The sequence below is a fragment of the Phoca vitulina genome, unplaced genomic scaffold (assembly GCF_004348235.1).
Source record: "Phoca vitulina isolate PV1807 unplaced genomic scaffold, GSC_HSeal_1.0 scaffold1, whole genome shotgun sequence".
Taxonomy (NCBI): Eukaryota; Metazoa; Chordata; class Mammalia; order Carnivora; family Phocidae; genus Phoca; species Phoca vitulina.
The window spans coordinates 25,211,150-25,236,414 of record NW_022589704.1 but is presented as its reverse complement, the minus strand read 5'-3'; the positions used below and the strand labels follow the sequence as shown (position 1 = coordinate 25,236,414).

At 35.8% G+C, this 25,265-nt stretch overlaps 1 protein-coding gene across 5 annotated transcripts in view; it reads right to left on the bottom strand.

Moving 5' to 3' along the window:
- The window catches only part of ERBB4 (erb-b2 receptor tyrosine kinase 4), a 1,092,681-nt gene that overhangs the window by 8,918 nt on the left and 1,058,498 nt on the right, over positions 1–25,265 (bottom strand). The window lies entirely within an intron of this gene.

Genomic DNA, 25,265 nt, shown 5'->3' with positions numbered 1-25,265 from the left:
GCAGATAAAGACAGTTGATTTTATGAAGCTTGCATTCTCTGCACACATGTATGAAACTTGGCTAAGTATTATTCCAGGCCAGTGTTTTTACAATTTAGAGATTCATAAAACAAACTCTAAGAAGAATATGGTTCCATGGATATTAACTGTTTAATGTAAATTAATAGCAACCAGATAACACAATTTCCCATAATTAACTTAGTCTCCTGGGACTAATAACCCCGGGGCCAAGTTCTGAACTCCTACATTAGGTTTACATTTTAACTTTCCTCAAAACTGAGTCATCTACATGATGGGATAGAAACTATTGATCTCTTTCCTTCTCTAATAACTAAGAACGTCTTGAAGATCATGACATGGAAAATTAGAGATACATTTAATATGCTAAGCATAGAAGGTAGTATTGTCCAGTAGACACATTGTTTTATGATTTGTTAGATCTTTGAGCTCCAGGCCCAGTTACAAATAATGTCGTCAATCGTGAAACATCTCAGATCATCATTTTTATTCTTGGCCTCTCACTCTTTATATCTTAGTGAAGACAAAGTAAAAAGGCGTATATAAATGAACTTTGTAAGCTCTGCACACTATAAAAATGTAAAGGATATATAAAATTTAAATATTCACATTTGCTAAATCAAATTATTAAAGTCAAGCAATCAAAATGCCAAAGCTACTCATCAAAGAGGCATTGAAAAATGCTTCCCTCTTCTCCACATCACCTTCAGCATAGGTATATTTTATTATTTTTTAGAAAGATATGAAATTAAATACATTTTTTTCATAAAATCTGAGGGGAATTTGCTGTATAGTCCAGTGAGATGTAAAATAGAGGGATGGTATGGGAAATATGACAAGTGCCTGGTGGAACTTGATCATATTATAAACCTTGGCCTTACCCTATCATTAAACCCTGATTATTGAGCAAGCATTTCACAAATATTTATTAAACCTCTCCAATGAAAGCACAGGAACTGTGAGATGTTGGAGATACCATGAGACACTAGGAGAGACGTGACCACTGGCCTTTTGCAATTTACACTGAACGATCAAATATTACCTGAGATTATTAGAAGAAAAAGCAAGAGTAAGATGAAGCTGTGGTGAATTTATTTGAATTCTATGATTACATATTAGAAGACAAGTATTCCAAAATATTAGTAATTACTGCTGTTCCTTTGACCTCTTACTTTACAACAGTTGCCGTACTGGGTCATGTTTGACTGGATTCACAGCTCAGGGAACAGCACGGATGGCTATGGCTCTACATTTTATATTTTATAAAACTTGAGGGAGAAGTGATCAAAGGAATAACTCGCAAGTCATTCTTCATCAGGAAATACTTTATTGTATATATTCATTATCTGGGCTAGACTGCCTTCAATTATAAAAACGTTGTGTTAAAAATAACTAGACCTCTTGAAGAGAGGCCATGCCATATTAGAATGCAGGCGCTCTCCCTGTTTTGACAAGTCTTTCCATCAGCAACCTGCCAAATCTGGATCTGGACATACTGCCAGATACCATCACAGTAATAGGAGCGTCTTCATGTTTTTCCTAGTTTTCTGCATTAAAATGGAAAAAAAAATGCTAAGCAAAGTCCCTTTAGAATTCATTGTTTTTGGGGTTACTGGCTGCTTTTTATTTTTTTGTTTCCTTTTTTTTTTTATTTGCTTTTTTTTTTTCTGTTTTCCATGATAAAAAGTACCTCATTCATTTCCCCCTGGAAGGGCAATGTAGCTACAAGGGAACATCTGTGAGGCCAATTAGCCGGGCTGGAAATGTGATATAATTGTTGTTTAAATATATTTAAATTACATGTTAATCACTATGTCATAATTTATAGGCTTTGAAAATAACTTTTTGTACTTGAGAGCCAAGCCAGATTTTACTTGTTTTTGCTGTTTTTAGTTTGTAACAAGCTCTTCTCATTCCCCGCCCCGCTCCCTCCCCGCCGCCCCAATTTCCCACACTTGAAGAGCTGAACTTTTAATATCAGAAAGAATGACAGCTGCAAGTAAATTGGTTGAGTAAAAATTAAGATCCCCACAGTCAGAACACGCTGGAGTGACCTTAAAGTTCTGAGCAGAACAAAGCAGTGCTCTCAGTTAAAAGGCTTTTGTTTTTTTCATTGTGCCATTTTCTGCTGTCCATCAAAGCCCAGCTTTGCGGATCTTCGGGAAGTACTGGGTGCATCTGTTCAATTAGCTGGGGAGGGGATTTATGGTCAGCAGGGCAGAGATAGAAAGAGGTGGGTTATAAACTGGCAGGTGATAGGGAATTTGTTTCTGGTGGGGGGATTTGTAAGGGTGATGGAGAGAGTCAAGTTTAATTTTGTGGCCCTTTCACTGGGACATTGTATGATTAACTTAGACTCAAATGCCAGAGGTTATAGGGAAGGCAAATATCAGCAAATATATCAAATATGGTGTTAAATGCACTTTACATACATCATGTTCCGAAATTTGCATTTCAGTTGAATGATAAAAATATGAAGCTGTCTTATTATATGCACTGTATTTCTCATATCTATTGTTTTAATTAAAACATTATATTGTTTAATATTGCTCCTGGGAAATTTTAAGTTGTTAACCAGATGGGTTTTGTCTTTTAATATTTTTTTTAATATCAGACAAATCTATGTTCTTAGGAAACAAAAATACATACTTAATGCCTAACCTCTATCTAAATTAAACATGCACTTAATGAGAGAGAGGTTTTTTATCTTCAGATAATTGTTCCTATCAATATTACCTATAGGATTAAAGTTTCTAGGGTCAAGAAATACTCTAAATCCTTTTAACTAAAACACAATGTATCTCTGTAAGATGTTACTAATCCATCTGCACTAATTTATTACCTAAACACATGTAACTATTAAGGGTTCTCAACTTTTTATCCTCCCTGGCATGTATTCTTAACACTCTGATGGGCCTTTTCACATTTTTACAGGTCAGGTAGCAGACAGATAAAATGTTTTTGGCATTACGTCCAATTCCTGATGCATGGCTATAACTTACATATTTTTTCACAACCAAGTTCAACATATCAATGTTTGAGACACCTAGATTTAGAATCTCCATTTTTCATAAAGCAGCCAGGAGAAAGCAGTGTGTCCACATACGAAAAACCAGCAAGAACCAGGAGAAACCCTATTGAATCTAGGCAGCTGTCTCACACATTCGCACGCAAGCGCACACACATATGTATATACAAATTACACAAAACATCTTTTGTCTATTTATGCATGTGTTTATTAATGCACTCTCCATCTACTTAGTTTGATTATGTGGAATGCTGCTTTTTGAGTCAAGAACTACAAACTTCCAATTATAAAATAAAGTCATGAGGATGTAATGTACAGCCTGGAGAACATAGTCGATAACATTGTCTTAACCTTGTAAGGTGACAGATGGTAACTACACTTATTGTGGTGATCATTTTGCAATGTATACAAATGTTGAATCACTATATTGTACACCTGAAAATAATATATATTTTATGTCAATTATACCTCAATAAAATATGGATATTGTTATAGATATTGTAAAAAAGGCATATGTTTCTTTGATAATCAAGAAGAAAAGCGATTGGGAACCCCATGAGAAATATAAAACTACATTCCAAATTTAAGAATCAAACATAAAGCAAACTTAAATATAGGATAATTTGGACTCTTTAGTGAAGAAGAAGCAAAAAAGAATCACACTGAAAAACAATTAAAAAAATAGAAAAATAAACTTTTTTACTCTATCACACACAAAATAAATTAGTAATGATTAACAATAAATAAAAATATATAAAATTATGTAATAGTATTTTAAATATATCAACAAATAGTTAATAATAAGCCTGTGATTCAGTTGAAGGAATATTAACTTGGGCTCTCATCCTTTGTTCATTCCTTTTTCATTAACCCTAGAACATCTTATCTCTCTCATATGTCTCATTTACTCTATTACTGAAAATAATTTTTAATGAAGGGAAGCTATGAATGGTATCAGTAAATACGAATAGGAGTCAATTCAGAATTTACAAATTGTAGAGGGTGCCTTTTATAAACATTAATAACTCTACTTTCCTAACTCAGTTCTTGAAGTCCAACTAATTATAATGTCTATTCTGTTTCATAGATAAATATATGACTACTCTTAGGCAAACTGAGAAATAGGAAGTGAGACTAACATGTATCATGTACCTACCATATGTCAGAGACTATCTTAGGTTTTATTTATTCTTATAACCTTTCAAGGTATGTATCATCACTAAAAATCATGACTTGCATTTCACAGATGAGAAAACTGAGGACAAGGAAGTTAAAAGTTCCTCCCATTGGGGCGCCTGGGTGGCTCAGTTGGTTAAGCGTCTGCCTTCGGCTCAGGTCATAATCCTGGAGTCCTGGGATCGAGTCCCCCATCAGGCTCCCTGCTCAGCAGGGAGTCTGCTTCTCCCTCTGACCCTCCCTCTTCTTGTGATCTCTCGCTCTCATTCTCTCTCTCAAATAAATAAATAAAAATCTTAAAAAAAAAAAAGTACCTCCCGTGTACACACAGCCATTAGTGGCTATCTGAATCTATTACTCTTTATCATGCATGCCACCTGTAGATTTTGATTTTAGCATTTCTTTTCTCTCTTATCTGTACCCTCTCTCTGTCCCTGCATAGTGCCTCAACTCTTCTCTCAAATGAATTCTCACGATTTTTTTTCTTGTGAAAAATTAATTTCAAGGAGGACTTTAACTCACTATCCTTAGCTATAAAATACTAGTAATGCTTTACAGTATCACCTCTCCCAGCTTATTTGCATTTTAACTAACTACAAGGACTTGAGCTGAAAAGGAAACCATAAGTAGAATGTTAAGAGCTAATAGAGGAGATGAGGGATCGATCCATAGATAGAGAGATCCAAAGATTTTCCATGATAGCACTCTTGCTTATGGATTTATTGTTCCTACCCCAGGGCTTAGTCAATAAATTCCTCTTCCTGCTTGACTAAGGGCAAGTACACTATTTTATCGCCAAGCAACAATTCTTATACCCTTTCCAAATATCAGTAGAACAAGAGGATATTCCCCTTTAAAATACTCATGGCTAGATGAGTCCATAAAATGAAGCTGAAAATTCCTCATTTTGTACCTTTTTTTTTTTTTTAATATTTTATTTATTTATTTGACAGAGAGAGACAAAGCGAGAGAAGCAACACAAGCAGGGGGAGTGGGAGAGGGAGAAGCAGGCTTCCGGCCGAGCAGGGAGCCCAATGCGGGGCTCGATCCCAGGACCCTGGGATCATGACCCGAGCCAAAGGCAGATGCTTAACAACTGACCCACCCAGGCGCCCCTACCTTTTGGCTTTAAGTCTGCTGGTGTTACGTGAAGTCGAAGGGCGTTATTAGCACAGTCAAAAAATAAAGGGTATAAAGAAGCATGATTTTGCATTGGTGCCAACATTCCTTAGCTTCATTCAAGATAATCAATAAGAATTTTGTCATCCTTCCTGAGATTAGTAATCACACAGAATTTATATCTCTTCATCCTGGTGCATATTCTATATGTCTTTTGTTGGTTGGTTGTTTGGTTTCTGGCAGTTTTCTTTTGTATGTTTATATTTCTTTTCAGTTGTTGTATTTAAACCTTTTTCATAGTTATCACCTAGCTTCTAGTTAACACATGCTGCTAGAAATCTAAAGAGGAGAACTTCTAGGAGGTTTCTTAAAGACCTCTCACTAGTTCGTTTCAGTTAGAAAAAGCATGGTCATTTTTCTTAATTTTTTTTTTTTTTTAAGGTTTTATTTATTTATTTGACAGAGAGAGACACAGCAAGAGAGGGAACACAAGCAGGGGGAGTGGAAGAGGGAGAAGCAGGCTTCCCGCCGAGCAGGGAGCCCGATGCGGGGCTCGATCCCAGGACCCTGGGATCATGACCTGAGCCGAAGGCAGACGCTGAACGACTGAGCCACCCAGGCGCCCCTTTCTTAATTTTTTTTAACCTATCCTTAAGAACGTTTGATTCAATTGCAGCATCTTTGTTTAAAAGTAAAAATGAAATCATTAAGTCTTTATTATGTCCAAATTCTTGGGAAATCTAAATCTTAAAGTGAATCCTAAAATTGCCTCTCTGCTTGAGTGTTTTTTATCCCAACATCACGAAGATTATTTAATGAAGACTTCTTAGTACATGAGCGATGACTTGAGGCCAGGAAATTCTGAAGGACCTACGGTCCTTCTACCTGTAGGGTTGTTTTCTTGAGCTTTTTGCCACTAAGCCATGTGACCTTTAACAAATTCCTTGATCTATTGGGCCCTTGGTTTATTTATCTTTGAAAAGAGAAGTCAGACTATGGAACAGGCAGTGGGAAAAATCACTTTTAACTGTCAAGTTATTTGTACGTAAAATGAATATTCTGCCTAATGACATTACTCTAGAATTTGAAATGCTAAACCTTGGCCTAGGTATAGTATGCTTCCTTTTGTATTATTAATAAAGACTTAATATCACAATTTTAGGCTTTGTGTTTGCATGTGTCAATGCATTCATACACACACTAAGAAAATTAATAGCTTGAAACAAAATAATAGGCTTATTTAACCCACTCAAAATGAACCTTTTTTTTTTTTTTAACAGACTGTCAGATCATTTGTGGCTTGTTTTTGTTTTGTTTTTATTATTTTTCACCTGTGGATATTGTTTATCAACTAAATGAATCTTGTTCACTAAAACACTATGTGTAAGAATTCTATTTAGAAATATTTCTCTAGTGGTTGTTTGGAGTTATTTTTATCTACTTGCTAATAATAAGGCAATAGTAAAATATTGTATAGTTCAACGTCCTCCTTAGCAGTAACCCAAGCTTGGGAAATTTTATTATATATTAAAAATAGCGATAACAGTATTTAGAGCAATCTCTGTGTGAGAATGTAAAGAATATGAAGGACATAGTTGTGTCTTGAGAGATGGAAAGCAGTATGATGGGAAATAGAATTGTAAATTTTATAAATCTAGTTTTGGCATGTAGATTTTATTCAGTGTCTTCATGATAGGTGTTGACAATAAGCAAACAATTTAACATAATACAGATAAGGCTTACAGTGTTCACATCATTTCAGCATGGACCAGGTTGGAGATATCTCCAGTTACACTAGTTTATGCAAAGTGTTTACCAGATAAAAAGTGCATTTGTAACAATGGTTGATTCATCCAACCACTGCTCTTTAAGCTACCAGGTGGCACAGCTGTTGCTGTAAGTAAAAAGATTTCTCACAGTCCACCTGGTATTAGGACAGCTGGTTCAGGAGAGCTGATCTGAATAATGTACTGTGGATACTCGGGTATAGCAACTGACAGAGCAAACAGCACATGGCTGTCCCATCAGCCCAGAGCAAACACCACTTACATTTCACAGAAACAGGATGGTATTTACAACTGATCTGAGCCAAAATGAATATTAGATTGAAGGTAGCACCCCAAGAGAAAAAAGCTCTCCCTAAGAGTTACTTGTTGACTATAGTCTAAGCAGTTGTACCATTTTCAAAAGCCCCCAAATTTGATTTTGCTGCATAAAAAAGGAAGAAGGAAATATACAAAGAATTCCTGTACCTATTTGTGAACCACTTTGGAATTTCAAAAAAAAATTAAAAATTAAAAAAAAAATGGCCAATACTTCTTAGTTTCCCATTTACACTCTTTGCTGCCAAAGTCAACTTAAATTAGCCAGGACCACGGTCATAATCATTTCCTTTTAAATTCTAAAATGGCTGACACTTCAATTTAAAAAAAAAATATGAAGGAGGCAAAATATAAAATAGACTCGAAATAAGAGAATCTAACTTAAATCTGACATGGATTCCAAAGATCACCCAGTCACCACACACTCTATTTTCAGTTATGGTAACAGAGATGATTTCCTCAAGGTCACACAGCTAATTACTAGCAAGCCAAAATCAATAGCCCTAATTAGAAAAAATATGTTTATGGTTTATAATGGGGAGAAAAAAGATCTACTTGATGTCCTTAGAATATGTTTGCCTAAGACAGGGGCAACATAGTAAAACTGTAAAGCAGGTGAGGTCTGATCTCAATGTTTCCTCACCAAGCTTGCCTTCTTAGTTTCTGGCCCAGGTTTATTTACTCCCCACTAACAGACTCCAGAGTCCACTGATTCCTGCCCTGGTTCTATTGGAAATACGACTATATCTATATTCTCCTTGCAAAGATGTACCATTCTGACGCAGTAACCACACCCTATGTTTAATTATTGATCCAAAAAAATTATTAAGAACTTATCATGTACCCCATATGAATGATTTATCACTGTATTCTAGTTATTTACTTCATTAGTATGCCTTCTTCCATAGACTATAAGCTTATTCAGAAGAGGACTTACTCTAATAGTCACCATATCCTCGATGCCTAACACAGGACAGGGACATGGACATGGTGAAATTTTCAGTAAAAGGTATATTGGATCAAAGGATGGATGGATAGATAGAACAGTATATGAAACCCAAAGAGTGGCTCTATTACTGAAAATCTCAGGGACCCCAGCTAGCCAGCCAGCAAGATATGTTTTAAAGGATATGCTTTTAGCATTCCTGGAATTATATATTATACACATCTTAGCCTATAGATACTGATGGTGAGTCTTAAATTGACATTGAACCCCAATACAGTAATCTGAATATTATCTCTCATCTAGAACACTTACTCTTCTTATCAATGATTACTCTTTCTGGAGGCATTGTTTGAAATCTTAATTCTTATGGCAAAAAAAAAAAAAGTCTTCTTATAGTGAGTAGTTCCAAATGTAACACACATTTCCCATGTAGTTATAAAACTTCAAGATTCTATCACTAGTATGACAACAACCTCTTGAGACATCTTTGTATTTCCTAATGCTTTGGAGGTCTAGCAAACTCAGGCTTTAGCTTTATCCCTGAAGATATAAATTGTTAACTAAGAACACTAGGAAAGGCAGACTCAAGGATAAATTGCCATCAGGCAGATGGAAAATGCAGTTTTGGCTCATCAGGTCAAACAGAAATCCTGACCAGTATGCGTTTTTAAGTGGTACATACCGCCTACCTGGACTTCTACACTGGAACAAAACACAGACACCGGAAGGGAAGGACCACTTTAAATTTTTCAAAAAGCATTTTTAGGATAATTATGGTTGAATAGTATAGAAAATCAAAGTTACAAGTAAATGACACTCTAAATCAAAATTACAGAGTGGGTGTCTCACAAAGGGAAGAAGCTGCAGGAGGAGAGCCCTTGAAAAGGAAACACTGCCATTCTACCATGCTGCTGCCCTAGGTAAGTTTTCTTCAGAGCTCAGTGTCCTCCTCTGTAAAAGGGGAACGATAATGTCTGTCCTGCCTGCTTGATGAGTTTTACAAGTTTGTGTTCATGTTAAGTATCTTTGAATAAAATAATGTAATATACACGTGTGACATGGTATTTTTTTCTAGTCAATTAAAGAAAATACAGCGGAATTTGTCCAAGTATCACTCACACAAGACCACATTAAATGCTGCGAATCAAATAAGCACATGTTTCTTAGCAGGATAAGAGTCATCATGCAGCTACAGATTTCTCTGTGTGCCAAGAGGCTATTTTGCAAATTTGGAATCACATATTTCATTGGAAACAACTGTCAAAAATGATTAGTGTTATTGATGTAAATAAAATAGTGGGAGATAATCGACAGGTTTCCCTTGAATGCATATTGGTTAATACACCATTCAAAGCCATTGTAAAATATTCCTTTGAAAATTAAAAATAATGGTATGTTTTTCTTGGTGCAGCAGTAAATCCAAACAAGACCCCACAGAATGCTCTTACACCACTTAGTCACAGAAAGGTGCGTATTCTATGTCCAAAGATAAATTCTTTAACCCACTAAAATAAATTAACTGAGTTACCTAATAGTAGAGATTATGATAAACTGAAATAAAATCTTCATTACTTTTGTTTTCTTTAGATGATGGGGGCGAGAAAGTCAATGAAACACAGAGTATGTGTTGGACTTGATTTTCTTGAGTCACTTCTAGTGAACACTTGAACGCATCCAGACAGACTCCTAATAAGATATGTCTCAGAATTCATGCTGAGGCGTTGTCAACAGGCCAAGGAGAAGTCCTCAGTGCTGAACGTGTGCTTAGGTTGATTTTTTTCTTCTCTGTGATTGTTGATCTTTTCAGGGAAAGCTAGCCCATTAAGGGAGGCACATGGTGATGCAGGAAATTTTTGAACTCTCAGACTCTGGTGGAGAGAGAAGTCTTGTGTGTCACCTCTTTAATACATTAAGCATTTTATAGATTTTGAAAGCATACCTAACATCTTTAAGAAAGATACATCTCGGAAAGAAAGTAGCTAAGTTACAGAAAAGTGCTTAGATTTACAACCTGAAATAATTTGATAGATGACTTGGGAGTTGGGAAAAATAAAATAGATTGGACTCTCGCACATATTACATACCCTGGGCTTTCTCCCAAGGACTACCAAACAAACCAAAAAAGTACTAGATAGATATGTATTTTTCCCCAGGTCCCTTTGTCCTTTATTACACCAGCACAATTATTATTTATCATTTCGAAAGGAAGATAATAAGCCAATGTGCAGCTATGTTTTGACAAAAGAAAGTATTAATGCTCGATCTTACAAATATAATCACAAAGGAGAGGAAGGTTGCCTTTCTTGCTGTAAATCTTAAATGGTAGGCACCCCAGGCTCTCTTAGGAAACTTTACTGTTTTTATTACTTATAAATATATCTAAGAGTTTTAGAAGCTGTTTCTAATTCATCTGCATCATCTTTTAGGATAACAACCTCTTGAAATATAATGAGCAACCAGTTCTGTTAATATCTCATCTCTCTTATTTGTTCCAAATTTACTTATCTGAGTATTAAAAAGATAGCTAGTAAAAGCTTAGATTTTGCCAAAAACAGTAAGTGAGAAGAGGACATTTTGATCACTCCTAGGACTGATCTCTCAAATTATTATTGAAAGGTAGGTAACCAAAAGCTCAGGAGGGAGCAATTCAAAGTAATATTAGCACTCTGACAGAACTTCTAGGATTTTCATCCAGCCCATTACCGTACAAAAGCATGTTGGGTGTCAATTATGCAGGAGGAGAAGATACTTCCAAGAGAGCTTGACACAAGCCCAGGTTGTGAATTATTTGCTTTGAAATACCTTCATATTCTCCTGCTTATAAATCCTGGTCAAGAGAAAAGCAAAATCAAGTAACAAGCTCATCCTAAGCATATGGTCAGGTGAACATTCATAAAATGTTTATCAGCCCACAAATAAAATTTTTAAAAATGCTGGACCATCCTCCTCCAGAAGGGAGGAAAGAAGCACAATAAATAAAGGGTTCTTTGCTTTTATATTAAATTTTCGGGGCCAACACCATCCATCTTGAGTTTCTAAATACCAGAAGCCCCAAAGGAAGCTTTCACTAATGTGCTATTTAAGCCAAGAATACATTCGTTCCTGGCAGCCATTACTCTTGCATGTTTTCTCACCTCTGCCCAGAGTGAATCTACTTTAAAGCGATAAAGCTTAGAATTTTAGGCTCTTCAATTGTATAGCCCCTTCCAAAGCCTGGGAAAGAGCCCGTCATAGGTTCACATGGTTTTGGAATTTGGTAAATTTTGAAAAAGTAAGATTTTTATTCTTGTATTCTTTTTCTTAAAGAGGCCCCACCCCTACTTCCAATGATGTGTCTGGCTCCACATAATCTTGATCCATCCATGCTTTACCCTCACTTTTCTGAGAATGTTACCTAAGTTTATTCTTTATCAGAAATCTGGCATTCATGAGGTGCCTGGGTGGCTCAGTCGGTTAAGCAACCAACTCGTGATTTCGGCTCAGGTCATTATCTCATGGGTCCTTAGATCAAGCCCTGCATTGGGCTCCATGCTCAGCATGGAGTCTGCTTGGGATTCTCTCCCTCTCCCTCTCCTCCTGTCCCCCACCCCTGCTCGCATACTTACACACGCATGCCCATGCTTTCTCTCTCTCTCTCTCTCTAATAAATAAATAAAATCTTAAAAAAAAAAAAAAGGAAAAGAAATCTGACATTTATGAGCAGTCATCCTGCATATCCAGAAGGCTTCCTTGGAATATCCTTTCTAGCAAAGAATGCTCATTCCCTGATTGAACTCAGGCATCAGAGCCTGGGTTAATATGCTGTAAGCTTCCAGATCATAGGTCTTCAAAATTCATTCAAACCCCTCCTCTTTTTGAGGTTCATAATAAATGATTATTCCACAGGTCCTTATCCTTGTGATTATCTATTGTCTTTGCAGGCACTTTCCAACACCCAGATTGTTCATTGGTATCATTCCAATTGCTCCGTGATATCTGACTCATACTTAATCCCTTTCACCATGAATGGCACAGTATATCTAAGTTTCTGAGCTTCCTCCTTGCCTAAGACCTCTACCTCACTTTACCACATGATTATATAATAACAACAGGAAAAACTCGCATTATAGAATTTTTAAAAATATCCTTTTCTCTGACCATAGCCTTCTATTCATTCACTTTGGTGATCCCCTTTCTCTGATTCAATCAGATCTTCTGCCTTTTTTTTGTGCTCTTCAGTTAATTGCTTGACACTTTATTTTACCAGCATGAGCTTTGAAGTAAGCTAGATATTGGTTTGAGTTCTGTGTACTTACTAGCTCTGTCACAAGCTACTCAACCTCTCTGAGTCCCAGTTTCCTTAGCCCAAATGGGGGAAAGAATGCCCCTTCTTTTGTTAGCATTCTTTTTTTTATATGAATGTATATAAAGAAAGAACTTATATAACATTCAGTTCATAGTAAATATACAATTATCCATAATCATGTAGATAATAGATGATAGATTTATTTTCATTTATTTTTTAAAGATTTTATTTATTTATTTGAGAGAGAGAGTGAGAGAGAGCACGAGAGTGGAGTGAGGGACAGAGGGAGAAGCAGACTCCCTGCTGGGTAGGGAGCCTGATGCGGGGCTAGGTCCTGGGATTCCAGGATCATGATCTGAGCCGAAGGAAGCTGCTTAACTGTCTGAGCCACCCAGGCGCCCCAATTGTACCAATGGTTAATTACCTCATTTACCCTCAATATAACCTTTAGTGTCTTTAGTTTTCATATTATTTTGGTGCAGCTACCTACAAATTCTCAATTCTTGATATTTCAAACATTTTTTTCTCTCCGTTGCTCATAGTTCTCTTGGTGAGACTGAACAATCATGTATCCAAGTAGAATGCTGCCTCTAAAAAGCCATATTTTCTACCTTTGAGAGTCCTCAGATTTACTGGCCCCTCATTAGTCTTCGTTCACGTCTTACCACTGCATTTCTTTCAATGCTTAGCCAATCTTTTTAAGTTCCCTAATACAACTCTGTTCTCCTCTCTCTGACAACCTTGCTTTCTATATAATAGGGAGAGTAAAATCTAAATGGCTCTATGTGGAGTCAGTTTACTCTCAAAATTAAAATGAAGTGGAAAACTCATTATTTGTTATTACAACTGGTCTGAATATCTCTTGGGAGATAACTAACTGACTTTGTGAAAAATTACCAAAAAACTTGGTGAAATGTTTGGAGTAGAAGGTAAATCAACCAAGAGCTGAGTCTAAACCTTCAGATAAGAGAGAGAAAATTATATATACAACCCAGAAGGAAAAATTTGGAGCCCCAGGTTAATCTGAGAGAAAACAGAGCTGAAAAAGGCAAAGAGTAGACAAAAGGGTAAGTTAGCAGGAGATTTTTCTCTAGATGAGATCCTTCAGTCTTGCCCACCTGTTCTGTCTTCAGTCAAATCCAGCAAACTCACAAAGTCTTGGCGAGAATTACTGTTGTTGTTGGGAAAAAGAAAGAAGGGACTAAGTGAAGTCTGGAAGGACTTTCTCCTACTGAAGGGACAACTTTCTCTCTGAGCTCACATTCTGTCTCCTTTCTTTCCTTCACATGGCAGAATTCTTCAAAGAAATTCCCACTTCCTGCCTTTACTCTTCAGTCAATTGTATTCTGCTCTCCATGCTACCAAAACTCCTCTCTAAAAGAATAACAATATTGGCACGCCTGGGTGGCTCAGTTGGTTAAATGGCTGATTCCTGGTTTCAGCTCAGGTCATGATCTCAGGGTCCTGGGATTGAGCCCTTTGATGGGCTCCATGCTCAGTGGGGAGTCCACTTGAGGATTCTTTTTCCCTCTTCCTCTGCCCCTCCCTCAGCTCATGAGCTCTCTCTCTCTCACATAAATCTTAAAAAAAAAAAAAAAAGAATAACAATATGTCATGAATCATGAATAATAATGGCTTCCAAATCAAGACTTAATTTCACTTGATCTAGAGCGTTATCTACTTATATTCCAAAATATTAATTGTATGTCCTTATTCTACATCCTCTGTTCTAATTCACTAACAATGTTAACATCATCTCAATCTTCCAATTAGAAAACATGGTGTCACCTTGATTTCTCTATCTCATTCTGTAATATCCAACTGGTACCCAAATCCTGTTGATTCTATTCCAAAACCATCACTTACAAACTAACAAAACAAAATAAAAACAGAAACAAAAACAAAAACAAAGAAACCATCACTTACATGAAACTTTACATACTATCTCCTTTGCCTCAGCAGATAATCCATCTCTGTTCTAGTTCATGTTTTAAAAAGCTGCCAGAATTTTCTCACTAGAAGCCAATCTGACCTTGTCGCTTTCCCCATTTAAAAACACCAGTTTGTTCAAATGACCACTTATGCACTCTTTGTCTCTATTGTAACACTCTTCTCATTGCACTTTTTAAAAAATATTTTATTTATTTATTTAACAGAGAGAGAGAGAGAACACACAAGCAGGGGGATGGGGCAGAGGGATAAGCAGGCTCCCCGTGGAGCAGGGAGCCCAGTTCAGGGCTCCATTCCAGGACCCTGGGATCCTGACCTGAGCCAAAGGCAGACGCTTAACTGACTGAGCCACCCAGGAGCCCCTTCTCATTGCATTTTATTGGCTAGTTACTCACCTGTAAATTTCTTGAGTACAGGGCTGGATGTGTCCATAGTAGGTAATCATGAGGTTAGGACACATGGTAAACAACTCCTTAATGTTTGATCAATGAATAAATGATTGAATGAATAGCTACTCTTCACTACTTGCTTGAAATAATCTCTTATTTGACAGAGATGAATGAAAATGTCTGTCTGAATTCGTGGATAAGCATTACTAGTAAGACTATTCAGATAACCCCTTAAAGATCGAAATTAACCTTCATAAGGAATTTGATGATTAAAAAGAAATTTAAAAAGTCAGAATACTTTACTGATGTACTCATCTTTAAAGTACTGAGTACTGAACATAGAGCAATAATAAAACAGAAAAAAAAAGTCAGAATGAGAGAGGAGATGCATCACTCCGGTGAAGAGCACAGCATCTCCAGATGCTACAGCCAGGCTGCCTGGTTTTTAAATTTTTTTTGATTTAATTTTTTAATTATTTTTAAAAAATTTTTTATTTAAATTCAATTTCATTAACATATAGTGTATTATTAGTTTCAGAGATAGAATTTCCTGATTCATCAGTTACATATAACACCTAGTGCTCATTTCATCATGTGCCCTCCTTAATGCCCATCACCCAGTTACCCCAGACCCCACCCCCCTCCCTCAGGCTGCCTGGTTTTGTCATTTAATAGCCATGCCTCAGTTTCCTCACATACAAAATAGGCAGTAATAATAGTAAATACTTCCCAGAGTCTTCATGAGATTTAATGAACTAATAAATATTAGAGAATACGGTACCTGGCACATAAGAATAGGCATCACCTCTTATCATTTATTTATTTTAAATCATCTCATACTCTCATAAATATATGGGATTACCAGGAATAAAAGAATGAGTCCATTCATTTCAACCCAGAATATCCAATAGCCTCATCTCTCTACCACAGCTACCACAGGTATTACTGGCTCTAACTAAAAACAGACTATACCAGACTCCAGATGAATCTGAATTATGTATATTTTACATCTCCAATATGCTAAGACTTTTAAACATTCTTGTTTTCTTCCAGGGACAGAAAAAAAGCATGGATGTTACTAACCACAATGTATGATTATTGTTGGAATTAGTTGTGAATTAAACTTCCAATTCCTTTCCCTCTCTGATTTGCAGTACTTTTGTCATCACAATGGAGAAAACATTTTGCAATAAGAAATACAGCCATTGCATTTGGAATTTTCCCACGGTGGTCTACCCATCTCTCAATTCAGCTTTTGCTCAAGTGTAATGAGAGGCTGGTCCACAGCCATTCATTTACAGCATCTGAGTAAAAACTACGGAGCACAAATTAGCCTTGCTTTAGAACACTCTGGTATGTCAGAATTCTCAACTGAAAAAGGGAACTTTTCATTTGGGCAGGTGAGCGAGGGAAGGGGCTGAAACACAAGATGCTTGTGATTAGGGTAAGTTCAACGGCAGGAAGTGCACAAAGGGAAGCTGATGAGCAAGCCCACCCCCCACTATCCACAACCATCTTCTCCATTCCGTTTCCCAGAGCAATCAAAGGATATTCTGAACCTCTCAAAATGCCATCAATCCTTATTGAGAATGAGAACATCTCTCTCTAAAGCCTTTGCAGGAGTAATCATCGTAACAGGCTGGCCTGAACAGGGAGCTCTGGCAGACAAAGATGGATTTGTAAAAATAAATAAATAAATACAGATATACATAAATTAAATAACCTCCACAAAATATGAATAGAAAGTTGATGATAATCTCCCAATTCTATTGTATAAAGGGTAAAGAAACTCACAATTGTGCTCTCCAGGTCTAGTACAGTAAAGAATAGGCTTCTTGATGAGATGTTTCCAATAACGTACAGCAGAGCTAGGAATCTTGTGGCAATAATACTAAAAAATAACCGTCTAAATGATTTAGATAAAACATTCATTAACATTCCAAATCTAAGTATCGTCTCTAGTTGCCCCTCCCTCCTCTTTGTTTCCTTTCCTAGCTCTGATTTTCTTCTTTAGTACATTTGAACAAAGAAGGGAAAAAGCCTCTTCTGATTGTTCACAAAGGTTTCTTATGCCAGCTGACAATTGCTCAAGTGTAAAATAATTTCATGAAGATCACTGAAATGTTCTTTAACACTGGACTCTTCTTAAACAAACAGCATTTCACTGGTCCATGGTGTCTCTGTGTTGTAGGAACCTGTTTGGCAGTATCCAACTCCTGTACTGATAAAAAGCTACAATGATGACTACAAATCTTCTCAGAACAATCATTATTTAATAGATTAGTCACTCACTTGGGAGTCTGAAGACCTGACACTTAGTTTGGTTCTTGAGTAACCAAGGTTTTTAACTAAGTTACCAAGTCATTTTACTAGGTCAGGAATTTTGTTCACTCTGAAATGGGGATTCTGGTGTGAAAATAAAATCCTACATATGTCAACTTTGTAAACTTCAAAGCCTTTTCAGCTATCACTTATTTTTGAGAATATTTCAAGAATGGAAGTGACTCTCTGCTTTTATAATTATATTGCTTGTAGTGGACTTTGAGTCCTCAGAAGATTCAAGGAAGGATGAGGGGACTTTTTGAAATATTACTTTGTAAGCTAGAGTAAAAAAAATTTTCATAAAGATTGTCCCAAATATTTTTTTTAAATGACAGAAACTAGAAATCTGTACCAACTATTTTTTAACGAACTTCATTTGAATAATTATTGGGCTTTTAAAATAATTAATTATTATTTATTGGATATATTGATGTCACATGTTCTTTCCCCAAATGAAGGCTGGAAATTAAAAGCATAGAGTGTAGACCAGACAGACCTGGGTTCAAATCTCACTTTCTATCATTCAAGCTGGAAGTCTCAACAAAAAGACTTTACATCTTCATCTCCAGTTTCTATTGTCATGAAATGTGAACAGTAATATTCTCTGCCTACCCTTGTTGTGAAGATTAAGGATGTAAGTGTAAAAAGCTTAGAGCAGAACCTGACACATGACTATGTGGTCAATAAATGGTAGCTATATTTAGGTTTGTATGTGAAAATTTTGAAACATTTGTGAAACTTGTAAAGATCATTTTATTTTCAAGCCTGTAATTACTAAGTCCCAATGCAGACGTTGTTCTCCCTGGTTTACTTTTTTATTTTTCATTTATTTAAAAATTTGTTCTTGGCGCTGTCAGTTCCATTAGACCCTCCTAAACCATTAACTCTTGATTATGGGGAGTCTCACAGAAGAATAAACAGAAGAAGCAAAACAGCAGCAGGGTCTCTGGCTTCTCATTGCACTCCCAGCGGGAGCCTTTTAAACCAATTGATGCTAAATCTCATTAGACTTGAGGTCAAAATCAAGATTTCCATGGTTTTGACCAGTAAAAAAACATGAGCCAACAGAGTACTGAATGTTAGACTTAGACATGAGAGATTGGAACGTGGCTTCCCACCTCTCCCGTAAAAGTAAAGAATGCTGAGCTATAGGTTTTATCTTTTTGAGTATTGGTTTATACATCTATAAAATGAGAGGGTTTGTGCTAGAAGGGCTTTAAGACCCCTTCCAGCTCTGATACTACGTGAATTTACAATTACTTACACATCCATCTCATACTACAATGGGGCATGTCAGTGTTGCAAATTACTGTATTTATTTGATCTATTTACCTGGGCCAGGGACAAACTACACTGGTTATATTTCTATTCTACTGGTTATATTTCAACTAGGGAAAATCTTGTTGAAAAAGGGTCCAGAGAAAGTTATACATGCTAGAAGAAAGGAAGGAAAAGGCAGTGATAAATGATAGGGAAGAAGATTATGTTGTTGATATGGTAAGGAGAGCTCTAGTCTGTGTGTAAGTGGGAGCATAGACTTTAATGTACACGAAATAATGTATTGCTATATGTGTATGTATGTATGTATGTATGTACTGCCAACCCCTTTTCCTTCATCAAGGTTGAAGCTGGGAAGTTCTAAATATCTTGTTGCCACTTTAACTTGTGGCAGGAGTGGAGAAATCACTCTGATTTACCATGACATAGGAAATATTCCACTTCTATCAAATCTGCAAGCACACATTTATAGGCATTAGTAGTGAGTTTTACACATATGGAGAACTAGACTTTGTTTATAGCTTGAAAAGAAAGAGAATAACAGTAATATTTATTATAAGAAAAAACATTGAAAGGAATATAGACAATCATTCGCTAATAGAAAAAGCAGATTCTCTAAAGAATAAACAACTGTAGAGGAAATCATAATGTACTACAACAAAGAGGTGCTACCCAAAGTCCAAATCTACTAGAAGTGATTTTTATGATACATGAAGATACAATTAGAGAAAGAGGTCTAAAAATTATCTCTTTTTTACTTAAGAAATTGAAAGGTAGTTTGATTTTGTTTGTAATTTCTAAATATAAGGTTAAATGAAGAATCTAGGGTTTCTCTATATGTTTAACAGGATGTCATGATCTAAATTCAGTGAAAACCCACAGGAAGTCAGTAAGATAAAAGAATGATAGCAGAGAAAGACATGTATCATATGACCTCACTGATATGAGGAATTCTTAATCTCAGGAAACAAACTGAGGGTTGCTGGAGTGGGGGTTGGGGTGGGAGGGATGGGGTGACTGGGTGATGGACACTGGGGAGGGTATGTGCTCTGGTAAGCACTGTGAACTGTGCAAGACTGTTGAATCTCAGATCTGTACCTCTGAAACAAATAATGCAATATATGTTAAGAAAGAAAAAAAGAAGAAGAATGTAGCAGGAGGGGAAGAATGAAGAGGGGTAAATCGGAGGGGGAGAAGAACCATGAGAGACGACGGACTCTGAAAAACAAACTGAGGGTTCTAGAGGGGATGGGGGGGAGGATGGGTTAGCTTGCTGATGGGTATTAGGGAGGGCACGTTCTGCATGGAGCACTGGGTGTTATGCACAAACAATGAATCATGGAACACTATATCTAAAACTAATGATGTAATGTATGGGGATTAACATAACAATAAAAAAATTAAAAAAAACACATAAAAAAATGATAGCAATGGGGAAAAGAAAAAGAGAAGAAAAGCTTACAAAGAATAGTGTAACTAAGCTAATACATCCAGATTTTAAGAAAGTCACTGGTAGAGAAAACATTGCACAAAAAGGTCACTTGATATTTTACTGTATGAAAACTATCATTTGAGAGGGTGAGGGATATTCTCAAATTAATGGTAAATCAGAGGTATTAGAACCATTTTTAATAACCCTGACATTGTTAAGAACTTTGAAGAATAAGCAAAGGCAATTTGACATTATATTCTCATTTAGAAAAAAAGAGACAAATCTATAATGCATTAGGAAAGATACCTCTTTGTTAAAATAAATTAACTACCTACTCACACCTCCAAACTAAAACAGAAAGCCCCAACATGATCTATATTTTGAAAGAGATCAACAATGGGATAATGCTTAGAGCTCTGGGCAATTTTATGTGTTTGAGCTAGAGAGTAGTAAAAAATAAATTGCAGAGACTGGTCAACTGGAATGACCATGGAATTTCCCAGGATAAATGTTCAAAAATCCTTCAGCTATTGTTGACAATAGGATTATATATCATATAAAGAGAGAGCTAATATAACATATATCATTCAAAGTTATCCCATTGATAAAAATGATAGGTATGCTCTAAATCGATGAGGACAAAAAAATGAAAGGACTTAGTGCTCAAAATATTCAGTAATATTGTCTTGTATTGGGTACAATGTAAACACTATATTTAGAAATAGAGCCCATTTTAAAAAAATGCAGATGTCTGTTGGGGAGACATCTTAGTAATTTCTGTGAAGTGATAAGGGCCTGAATTATAATCATGACAAAAGAAAGAGAAGAGAGATATTTGAGAGCTATTTTGAGCAATGCCAAAAAAGGATGTTGATTTGAATTGGATGATTTTAATGAGAAGCAAGAGATTTCAAAATCATATTTCAAGCCTTCATAACAATGACAAAAATAGGAAATTTGGGAGGAAGCCCACCCCACCTCCTCTGATAACATAAAAGAGTTCTCAACATGTACAATAGGAAATATTACAAAAACACAGAGTTTTAAAAGTACACTCAAAAAGACATCTCCTTGCCCTTGTTCATGTGGGTTTTGTCTGTTTGTTTGTTTGGTTGGTTTTATTGTTTAGCTTTCCTTCTGACCCATTTCAGACCTACACTACCAAAACTCCTGTTGCAAGCTACATCCTCATCCTCTAATAATGATACAGCTCAAATGACATTCTGTAGCCACTTAAGCTGATTTGGTCTCCTTTGTCTTTTTCCTATAATATCTGGCATATTGCTTGCAGAATATTATCTCCTCACCTAGAATATAAACTCTTTTCAGGCAGAACTTTTGATTTGTAACTCTGTACCCTCATTGTCCAACACAGTGCCTAGCCCATGATAAACATTCAACGTATTAATTCATTTATTCTTTCATCATAATAACTTGAACAATTTAAAAATTACTACGTAGATGGGGAAAACTTTGGAACAAAAAAATACCTAGTGATACGGAATGTCATAGTAAGAAGAGCTCCTCCTTCGGGCTTAATAGATTAAAAAAAAAAAAAAAATCCCAAACATCATATCAAGGATACCATGCAGGAATCCTTGACATATCTTGGAAGAAATGTAAAACCAATATCCTGAGACTACAATCATTTATCATCAAGTAGCAGCTCTTGTTAGAATTGATATTGATCCTTGGTAAATTGCAACCAGAGTAACCTTGTTATATCATCACAAAATTCTCCCACTACATCATTTAGCTATGAGATGCTTCCTTAACTTGTGTCCTTAAGTTTTTCTCTTCTATATTAAATCACATAGGAACAAAAGTGTATAGAGGTAACCCAAAATGCTTTTGGCCATTTTCCAGTTAAATATTCTCTAGAAGATATATTATGTAAATGTATAAAATATAATAATTAGTTCAAAAAAGTCATTCGATAATAAGGTAATTTTTAAAATTATAAGGAACTTATCAGTTATCTAGTTCACTTTTCTCATCACCTAAACGAAGACACTGAATTTGGTTAAATGATATGATTAAGACTGTAATGCCAAAGAGTTTGTTCTAGAATGTGAGATTTCTCACAACCAACTTATTTTCTTTTATCCGATTGCCATTAAATGAATGAAAAGTGTTAGTTTCATACATAGTAAGAAGTTTAATAGCAACTTGAAATGAGGAACTTTTCTCCACCCCACTGTTATTTTAGGTAATGGCCTCCATGCGGGATTGTTGAAAGCTGGACTCAATTTCTAGCTTTGCTCCTTATTATTTGTGTTATCTAAACTCTCCACAGCTCAATTTTCTTAACTTTTAAAATGGGACGAATATTAGTGCCTACCTCATAGGGCTTTGTGAAATAAAAGTGAAATGAAATAGTTAACTTGAAACACCTAGCATAGTACCTTGATTATAGTAAGCCATCAATGAGTTTAAGGGGATATTACTGTTATTAGTTTCATTATTTCATAAAATAAGAATCATGGCTTTGATTTATTGAACAGTAAAGACAAATGCAATTGAAACTTATGTTTTGAAATGTCATTATTGAAAATGACATCACTGTTCCTGCATTATCCATTTGCTTGAATTTTTTCTAGTTTATATATATCATTAGGAAGCATATTTAGCACACTATCATAAATCCTATAGAGGAGACCAAAGTGTTCTTGTATTTCTATTTATTTTTGTGTGGTGAATTGGTAAAAATCTTAAAGGAAATTACAATGTGTGTGGTAACCTTCCTAGTATACTCTTATCAAAATTACAAAATTTAATCTGAGGGAGAAGTGATAGTAGCACAAAATAAAATATATAAAATCCCATTTTATAAGCAAATATTCAGCCTATAATTAATTATTTAGAAACTGATCGCATTTTTGAGAAACTAAGCTCCTTTATTTTTCTTCATCCTTTATTTCTTCTGCCCTCATTTTTTCTATTTTTCAACTCATTTATATAACCTATTCTAGAAAAGAAAGGGCAAAAAGAGAAGGAAAGAAACAGATCCGTTAATATAGTTATTTCTTAGCAGATCTAAAAGAAGTGGAGAAAAGTTTAAATTACAACGAGAGACCCATTATGGGTCTCCGGCTACACCAATGTGCAGCAGCTACAATTCCTTTGTCTTCCCCTGGTCTGGATAACTGAGAATTAGATGATATGCTTTGAAAGAGGTAGAACACTGCATCTCTAAAACTATTCATCACCAATGACTGAATGATCCTGCAACAATTGAGACCTTGTCTACAAAAATGCACTGAAGTTTTTAAATTAGATAAAAATTTCCAATATCATTAAAGCTAATATATCTTTAGCCACATCAGCTTATTAGCTATTTTTATTAATTGCTGCTGCATTTGGTATGCAATTCACTATGCCACAGAAATATAAATCTAGGTAACTCAAAAGAAAAAGAAAAAAATTTTATCCACATCAAGAGAAAAATATCTACACAGAAATTAAAAAAACGTGCAAGCACTTAATTGAAAATATCAGGCATTATGTACTTAAATAAATACATCAAGAGAGAAAGAAGACAGCAGCGGAACCTAAACCTAAAACTGAATACACAAATGGACAATGGCCAGATCATACATAAAAATACAAGTCTAACTCCCAACTTAGAGCAACTCGCCTAGGAAACCATACCTACAATAAACAGCCCAGGAAGCCAGTCTGCTCTAAGTTAGACTTGCAGGAAGTCAGATTGTCACCTCCAGCAGCAATCCAGGAAGCTAAACAATAACACCCATAACAACTGAACCAAAGTAGTCAAGACTTGATTAACTAACAGCTTCCCTAAATTTTGTCACCACTTTCAATTTAGGACAAACCAGAGAAAGACAAATATGCACCTCGAACTAATCACATTGAATGCCCCACTTCTAATTACCCCCTCTTACAGCTTCCCCACACCAACAGCCTCCAACCAAGGCATACTTCAAGCCTTCCCTTTTCTCCACTATAAAGCTTTCCCATTCTTTTGTCTGCCTTTGAGTCTCTGCCAAAATGCAAGTGGTGGTGGCTACCTCCCTTTCTATGTAGCAAGGTCTGAATAAAGAGCCTTTACATTTCTCATTTGGTGGGTCTTCATTTATTTCCACACTATTGAGCATCTACTACATATCCATCAATGGGGAGCACACTTAGATATCCTAAAAAGTTAATTTTCACAATATTTTGAGAGGATTTTTTTATCCCCATTTCGCAGATGTACAGAACTGAAGTGTGTAGAAGTCAGTTTCTTGTGCTTTCCTATTTACATCATGCTAGAATCATAGTTTTTGGTATATTATTGTGATAAAGGTATTTACGATAATATTAAAAGGGCACTAACAATAACAACAATAATAACAACAACAGCTATAAATTAGTTGGGTATTTTTTAGCATTATTTGCATTTGTATCTATCAATTTGCTGGATAAATGTCAACATTGTATTTTTAATTGACTCATTGCTTTAAAGTTATAATGAATCAAAATACACACAGAGTTTGAAATAATCAAAAGCACCATAGAAGAAATGACTTCTCTTATTTGCTATAAAAACACATCAGCAGAAATAATTTGCTTGTCAAGTAGTGACCGAAGCAACAGGTTTTTTTTATAGATAATGTGTAGAAAACCTTTTAAGAGGGGAACCTGGGTGGCTCAGTCGGTTGAGTGTCTGCCTTCCACTGGGGTCATGATCCCAGGGTCCTGGGATGGAGCCCTGAGTTCGGCTCCTTGCTCAGGGGAGAGCCTGATTCTCCCTCTCCCTCTGCCCCTCCCCCCAGCCCCTCTCGTGCTCATGTGTGCGTGCACGGGTGCACGCGCGTGCACGCTCTCCCTCTCTCTCCCAAATAAATAAAATCTTAAAAAGAAAGAAAAACCTTATTAAGAAAATGTAGTTATTTACGATACTGACAAGGAAACAAGTAAAAATGAAATTTGAGTGATTCTGAAAAAGAGTAAGAATTTGCCTGGCACTTTTTAAAAGGTAATTATTTAACAATCACAAAGTTAACTACCATTGTATTTATTTTACAAATAGAAACAAGTTGTAAAGACATTTAAGAATATTACCTAAAACTTACCAGAACACTACCTAAAACTTATCAGTTAGTGAGCAAAACAGTCTATATTCAGAAACTGAAATAATTTTTGGTTTCAAAGTTCAACAGATATGCTTAAGAAACATCTGATTAACATTCACTTTAACATATTCCCTTACCACAT